General features: G+C 59.7%; 1 protein-coding gene and 1 long non-coding RNA gene across 3 annotated transcripts in view; one reads left to right on the forward strand and one right to left on the reverse strand.

Moving 5' to 3' along the window:
* Septin9 (septin 9) overlaps nucleotides 1-6180 on the reverse strand; it is a 140038-nt gene that overhangs the window by 113244 nt on the left and 20614 nt on the right. The window lies entirely within an intron of this gene.
* On the forward strand, nucleotides 86-3323 carry LOC125614945. Its single transcript, XR_007345520.1, has 3 exons — nucleotides 86-1646; nucleotides 2074-2237; nucleotides 3066-3323. It is a non-coding gene; the product is annotated as an uncharacterized LOC125614945 (long non-coding RNA).

A 6180-nucleotide genomic window follows, 5' to 3' on the forward strand; every position in this document is an offset into this window, starting at 1 on the left:
TGGACAGAGCAGGTAAGTCCCCGGTGGGGTAGAGGCATCCCCACCGCAAGGGTCCCTGCAAAACTGAGGCAGAGATAGGTTTTGCTTTCTCATTTCTGTTTAAAGGAAATGGATATTTGTGTCAGTGTTAAACTGAGGCTACTTCCCTAAAAGCTCCGGATTTTTAGCTTCTCTTGACAAAGTGAGGGGATGTGGTCAGACAGGGGCACTTCCTTCCTGGCCTGAAGACTGCAGTCCTCCCTTGGCATCTGCTCCAGTCCCCACGGTCTCTTACGCATTCTCACTAGGTGCCTGCCCCCCAGAGGCCTCCAAATTTACAATCCCTGCCTCAGCACAGGTGAGTTATGCGTAGCCAGGTAAGGCTCCGGTATCGGTATCGTTTTCAGCTGGACGACAGAGCCAAAGGCCCTGATGTGTCACTGACACTTTGCCACCTGACCCCCTCCCTGCCTGGGACAGGACCCCCCAATGCACTGGCCTACAGCAAGGGCATTTCTTGCAGGATTCGGGGGTGGGGGTATAACCTCCAGCCTCCTGGGAGACACGGAATAGCAACTGCCCCCTCCCAAGGAGCTTGAAGGGCAGCCCCACAGGACAGTCTGCACACAGAGAAGGTGGGGACAGTGTCTTGGTCACGGCAATGGGCTGAATAAGGGCCCTAGATCCTAGAACCCGCAACTGTGACCAATTTGGAAAAGGATCTCTGTAGGTGTGACTAAGTGAAGGATGGGGACATGACCCTGGATCACCCAGGTGGACCCTAAAGGCCATCACGCGTGCCCATGTAAGAGGGAGCTGTAGCTGCACGGAGCAGGACGGGGAACGTGGAGAGAGAGGGTGAGACTCCGCCTGAAGGCTGGGAGAGCCTGAGCCACCAGAGGCTGGGAGAGGCCCCGGGGCCTCCCCTGGCCTCTGGAGGGAGCCCAGGTTTGCAGACAACTCAGACCAGCGAAGCTCAGGTCAGAGGCGGTGCCTCCAGAGCCCTGGGAGGGCACGGCTGCAGAGTTTTAGCCCTCCCAGTTTGGGGGAGCTCGCTACAGCAGCCATGGAACCCCCAGCCAGCACCCCAGAAGGATCGAGAGGCACGTTCACTGTAGCTGTTTTCTGTTACTCAACCTCTAAAACACTGTCACCCGCCACGGACCATCGCTGACAGAGCAGTGAGAATCGCGGGGGCCTGGGGGTGAGCTGTGTACTCCTCTGACTCTGAAAAAAATTCTGCTTTTTTCTCTGATTACAACTGTAATGTCTGTTCGTTGTATTAAGTTTAGAAACCACAGAAAAAGTACAAAGAAGCCCTGTTAATCCCACACCAGCCTCTCCAGCACCGTGTCCCTCCTGCAGGCAAGCCAGGAAGGCCCAGGAGGCCACCGGCCTGGCCAGCTGGCGGAAACGGGGGGGACTGGCCTCGGCCAGGGCTGTGCCCGCTCTGGGTTCACTACTGTGGTCTGTGCAGGGCCCAGCTCAGCCTTGACCCTCAGTTCTCCATGGCATAGTTGAGCTCAAGGTCTGTTTCTCCACTGTGCCTAAAAATGCATGCATTCTGGCCCAAGCAGGGGACAGCGTGAAACCAAAAGCCCGGCGGCGCCTATTGGCTCCGAGGAGGCCTGAGTTAGTCACGAGCCAGCTCTGAGCAGGGTGCGGAGGTAAGGCCAGGCTGCAAGGAGAAACGAGGCTCCCGCCCACTGCCTGTGGTGTCCAGGGCTCAGGTGGGCAGCCTAAGTCCCAGGAGTGGGTCCCACGTGGTCCTCCCTCGGGGGGACAGTGAGGAGGTTTCTGGGGCTGTGTAACCCCTTACCCCCCGTCTCATACTCCCCGGGCAATGACAGCGTATTAGGCACAGTGAGGCGTCCAGGACAGCTCAGTTTCCCAAGTGGACCTGGCTTGCCGCTCCGGGGAGGCAGGGCCCTGGGGCCATAGCTCTGGGAACTCGCTGTGCCAGCCACAAGCCCCAGCTCCCACCCCGTGGCCTGCCCATAGTCAGGGTGCTGTCACCAACAGCCCCTTCCAGAAGATTCTCAAGCAGCACCTCAGTCCTCACCTCACATCAGAACACCCCTAGTGGCTTTGCAGGGTCACTGTCACAGTTCTCAGACCCTCCTAACTGCAGAGTGGAGCTCGCCGGCACAGAGCCCACTTGGAGAAGCAGCCAGGGGCCCGAGGAGGGTAAAGAGGGACGGTGAGGACCACTTCGCCTCTTAGACATGGCCGGGCCCCAGGGCAGCCAGAACCCGCAGGTAAGAACGAGGGCCCCACTCACTCTGCTTGGACCCTGCTCAGGGTGAGCAACAGAATTAAGGCCAGCGGCCGCCCCTCACTCCAGCAGGGCCTGGGGACCAGCTGCTCTGTCAAGGCTCCTCAGATGCTTCCTCTGAGGAACCATCCATGGTTGTCCCTCCCTCCTGTCCTGCCCCCAAATGCAGCTGGACCCTCAGGGACAGTGCTCCATGGGAGCCTTCTCGGTTTGACTGTCCTCCTTAGTGGAAATTCATGCCCCAGCCTGCAAGGATCCGCAGATTGAGCCCATGCTCCCCGTGGGGCAAAAGGAAAAGGGACGGTCACTTCTCTGTCCCCACCCACCTCTCACACATCCCGCCCAGCAGTGGGTTCAGTTCTCTCGCCCCAAGCACAACTCTCGAGCACCACAGCCTCACCTTAGTCCCCTCCAGAAAGCACATGGCATGACCCTGCTCCCGCTGAGAGGGGACAGAAACTGTGAGGTGTCCCCAGGGTGGCCTGAGCTGTCAACACCATCCAGGAGGCCCTGGGGCTGGCCCAGCTATCTGGGAAAGCAAGCAACCTCCACGTGACTCTGACGTGGGCAGCAGCGGCCCCGACATCAAGCTGGCAGGGTGGTGCCACCTTGCTCCTGGTGCACACCTGGGGAGGGTCCTGCAGGAGTGGGGAGAGGATCTGCTGAAAGCACACTTTCTAATGCTCTGGGCTCAGGTTTTCTGCCACCTGCCATGCCCCCCTCCCTAATGCAGGGACTTGGGAACCTTCCCGGTGAGTGCCAGCTACAGGGACATGCAGGCTCACTTTAAACAGTGACTTCTCCGAGCCAGGTACTGCAGCCCATGCCTGGAATCTTGCTGGCATGGGAAGCTGAGGCAGGAGGATCGCAGATTTGAGGTGAGCCTCTGCAACTTAGGAGATTCTCTCTCAAAACAGAGTAAAATAAAAAGGGCTGAGGTTGCCGTTCAGCAGTAAAGTACCCTGGGTTTAATACCTAATACCAAAAATAAATAAATAAAATCAACGGCTCTTCTGTTCATTTCCTGCTTTTTCCCAAACTCGCCCACTTAAGTTTGCCACCCCTCTGAATTAAAAATAAAGGAGCTGGGTCCCATGGCCCCGGGGTGCTGACCCGGCCACAGTTGCTGCTGCCGTAGCCACCAAGCAGCCTCCAGTGCAGCCTTGACCCAGCCTCGGGGGCTGCAAAGATTCGTCTGTTCCTGAATAAATAAAAGCCAGCTCCTCTCTGCTCCTGGGGCGGCTGCAGGGTTCACTGGTGTCGATGGCATGGGCTAGCCGGCGGCTTTGGGAGCCCCTCCAGGTCAGCGTGGAAGGGGACCAAGGGGATGGGAGAGGCAGCCCAGCCGGGGCGGATTCCACCGCTAACGGCCTCACGCACAGCCATCCATCCAGGGCTGCAGGCTGACCGGAGCCAGAGCTGGCGCTTCACTCCTACAGGGGCCTCGGCTGGTGTCTGCCCAGAGCAGGAGAGACGGGGAGGCCAGGGGAGGCCGGGGGAGCCGGGGTCCCTCTTAGAGTGAGACAGGAGCTGGCGCTTCCACTTCCCACCGGGAGCCCAACTGCCTGCTCCGTAGGTGCCCAAGGACTGAAAGCCAGCGCGTTATGATCCCAACCAGCACCTGCCCACAGAGCTCTCGGCAAGGGTGTCAGTGCTCCATATCCGCAGCCCAGGAGCCACCAGCGGCCAGTGCGCCCGGGCAGTGGGCAGGGCTCTGCACTCACGGTGGTAACTTAAATTTAAGCCCAGCGCTGCCTGACCACTCCTTCTACTGTCTTCCTCGCCCTCCCTGGAGACAGTGGATCACCGTGACCTTCCTCCCCAGAAGGCAGGCAAAGGGAAGAGCTACTTCTTAGCCAAAGCTCAAGAAGGCCGATACTTCTATTTTAAATTGACTTTTTAATTCTTTTTAGGTGCATATGACAGCAGAGTGTATGTTGACATAAACACCTGGAGTGTGACCTCTAACTAGCATCCCGTCCTCGTGGTGAACCCGATGTGGGGTTTCCCGGGCGTGGAGACAGCCAACTTTTTGTCTCCCCAGCCTTCTCTTATCAGGGTCAGCTGGACAATGCCCACTGTCTGCTCTGCAAAAACCCTCCTGTGGTCCAGAGGGGACAGATGAACCAAGGCAACCAGCTAACGGGACATCACAACTGGAGCATCGTTATCCTGCAGCCCAGCAGGGACCACAGGGAGGGGAGGGCTCTTTCCCAGAGGGAATGCCTGCTGAGGTGACATGGAGCAGGGACAGAAACACCGATAGAGAGGTAGTCAGGGCCAGGCAGGGAGCAGTTCGAGCCTGGTGCTCGGGGCTTACAGTGGACACACGGGGGTGGGGGGGACCCAGGACTCTGTAAGTAAGAGGACTGTGGCCAGGGTTAGGTGGTGGGAAAGGGTTAGGTGGTGGGAGCCTGGCATGGGAGAGGGACGGTAAGTGTCCCCTGGCTGTGTATAGGGAGGGGCTTGTGGCAGGGAGATGGGGTGGGGATGAGGACATCTACGGAGAGACCACAGAGGCCGGACCAGGACATGACCAACACCATGAGCAGCCTGCCGGGGTTACTGAGGAGAGGGGGATTGGCCTGGGGGTGCTGAGGAGGCAGAGGTCAAGGTCGACACTTGAGTACCTAGGGGGTGGCAAGGCTGGTGCTTTAGAGAAGAGAAGGCGCCGCAGGCATCCATGGAGGGAGAGGAGGGAAGGAGGGAGGTGTACCCTGGGGAGCCCAGAGGCAAGGTCCCCAGCAGCAAAGCTTCCACCAGCCTGTCCCGCAGCGGCTCCTCCACAAGGCGGGCGTTTGCCCTCGTGGCCGGGCACGGCAGCTAGACACCCAACACACAGGCCCAGAGCAGCCCCTCTGTACTAAGGCACATGGCACGGTGCCCTGAGACAGCTGGCGCTGGCTTGGCAGGCCCGCCTCATGGCCCTACTGTCTGCTGGAGTGGTGGCAATTAAACTGCTAGTTGCAGCCAAGTGTCACGGGTGTTAGGCCAACAGCTCCCTGGGTGGGGCCTGGCCAGGCCTGCAGCAAGGCCTTCTTCCTCTAAGAGGGGTGGGAAGGTGGGTGGGGGAGCTCCTCCTGCCTCCGCGTCCCTCCAGGCTCAGACGCCCAAGGCAGAGTATTTCAGGGCAGTCCTTTGGTGGCAAGGGCCACTTACCTACAACAGCCTGGCAGGGGGTTGTACCAGGGTCCTGTGGCTGCCTAACCAAGCACCACAAACTGGGGGCTAATTGTTCTGGAGGCCAGAAGTGCCAATCCAAGGTGTGGCAGGGCCAGGCTCCTGGGAAGGCTCTGCGGTGGGGGCGGGGAGGTCTTCCTGCCTGAGGCTGCGTACTCCCACCTCTCCTGGCTCCCACGCGCTTCTCCTCTGCTTTCTTATGAGGACCCTGCCACTGGAATCCGGCCACCCCTAACCCAGGTGACCTGTCTTAAGTTCTTTCCACCTGAAAAGGTCTGTTTCCAGTCAAGTCACATTCTGGACCTGACCTTTGGGCAGTGACATCACTCAGTGCAATACTGCGGGCCGATGGTGGGGCTGGGCAGGAGTCCAAAGAGCCCAGAGGTGGGGGAGAGAGGAATGAGCAGACCAGAGACGCACTGGATGCAGAGCAGAAGGCTCCAGGGTCCCGGCTGGAGGTAGGAAGTTCAGACACAGCCCCCAGCCCCGGAACTGCGCACCGTGGGAACCGGGCCAAAGGTCGCCCGAGACTGTGGTCCGAGAGGCTGCTGCCGAGGGCATAGGAAGGGGTAGCGGGGTAGCAGGGTAGCGTGGGAGCAGGCCCAGGGCTCGGGAGGGAGCTTTGGCAACATGTAGGAGGGCCGGGATGGGCATCCGGTAGCCCAGCCGAGCCACCTGGGGAACGCCTCTGCACATCCACGTGTGTGAGAAGGCTCCTGGCCATTTCCGCAGCAAGGGCCCCCCCC

This window comes from Marmota marmota, unplaced genomic scaffold (assembly GCF_001458135.2).
Source record: "Marmota marmota marmota unplaced genomic scaffold, marMar, whole genome shotgun sequence".
NCBI classification, from domain to species: Eukaryota; Metazoa; Chordata; class Mammalia; order Rodentia; family Sciuridae; genus Marmota; species Marmota marmota.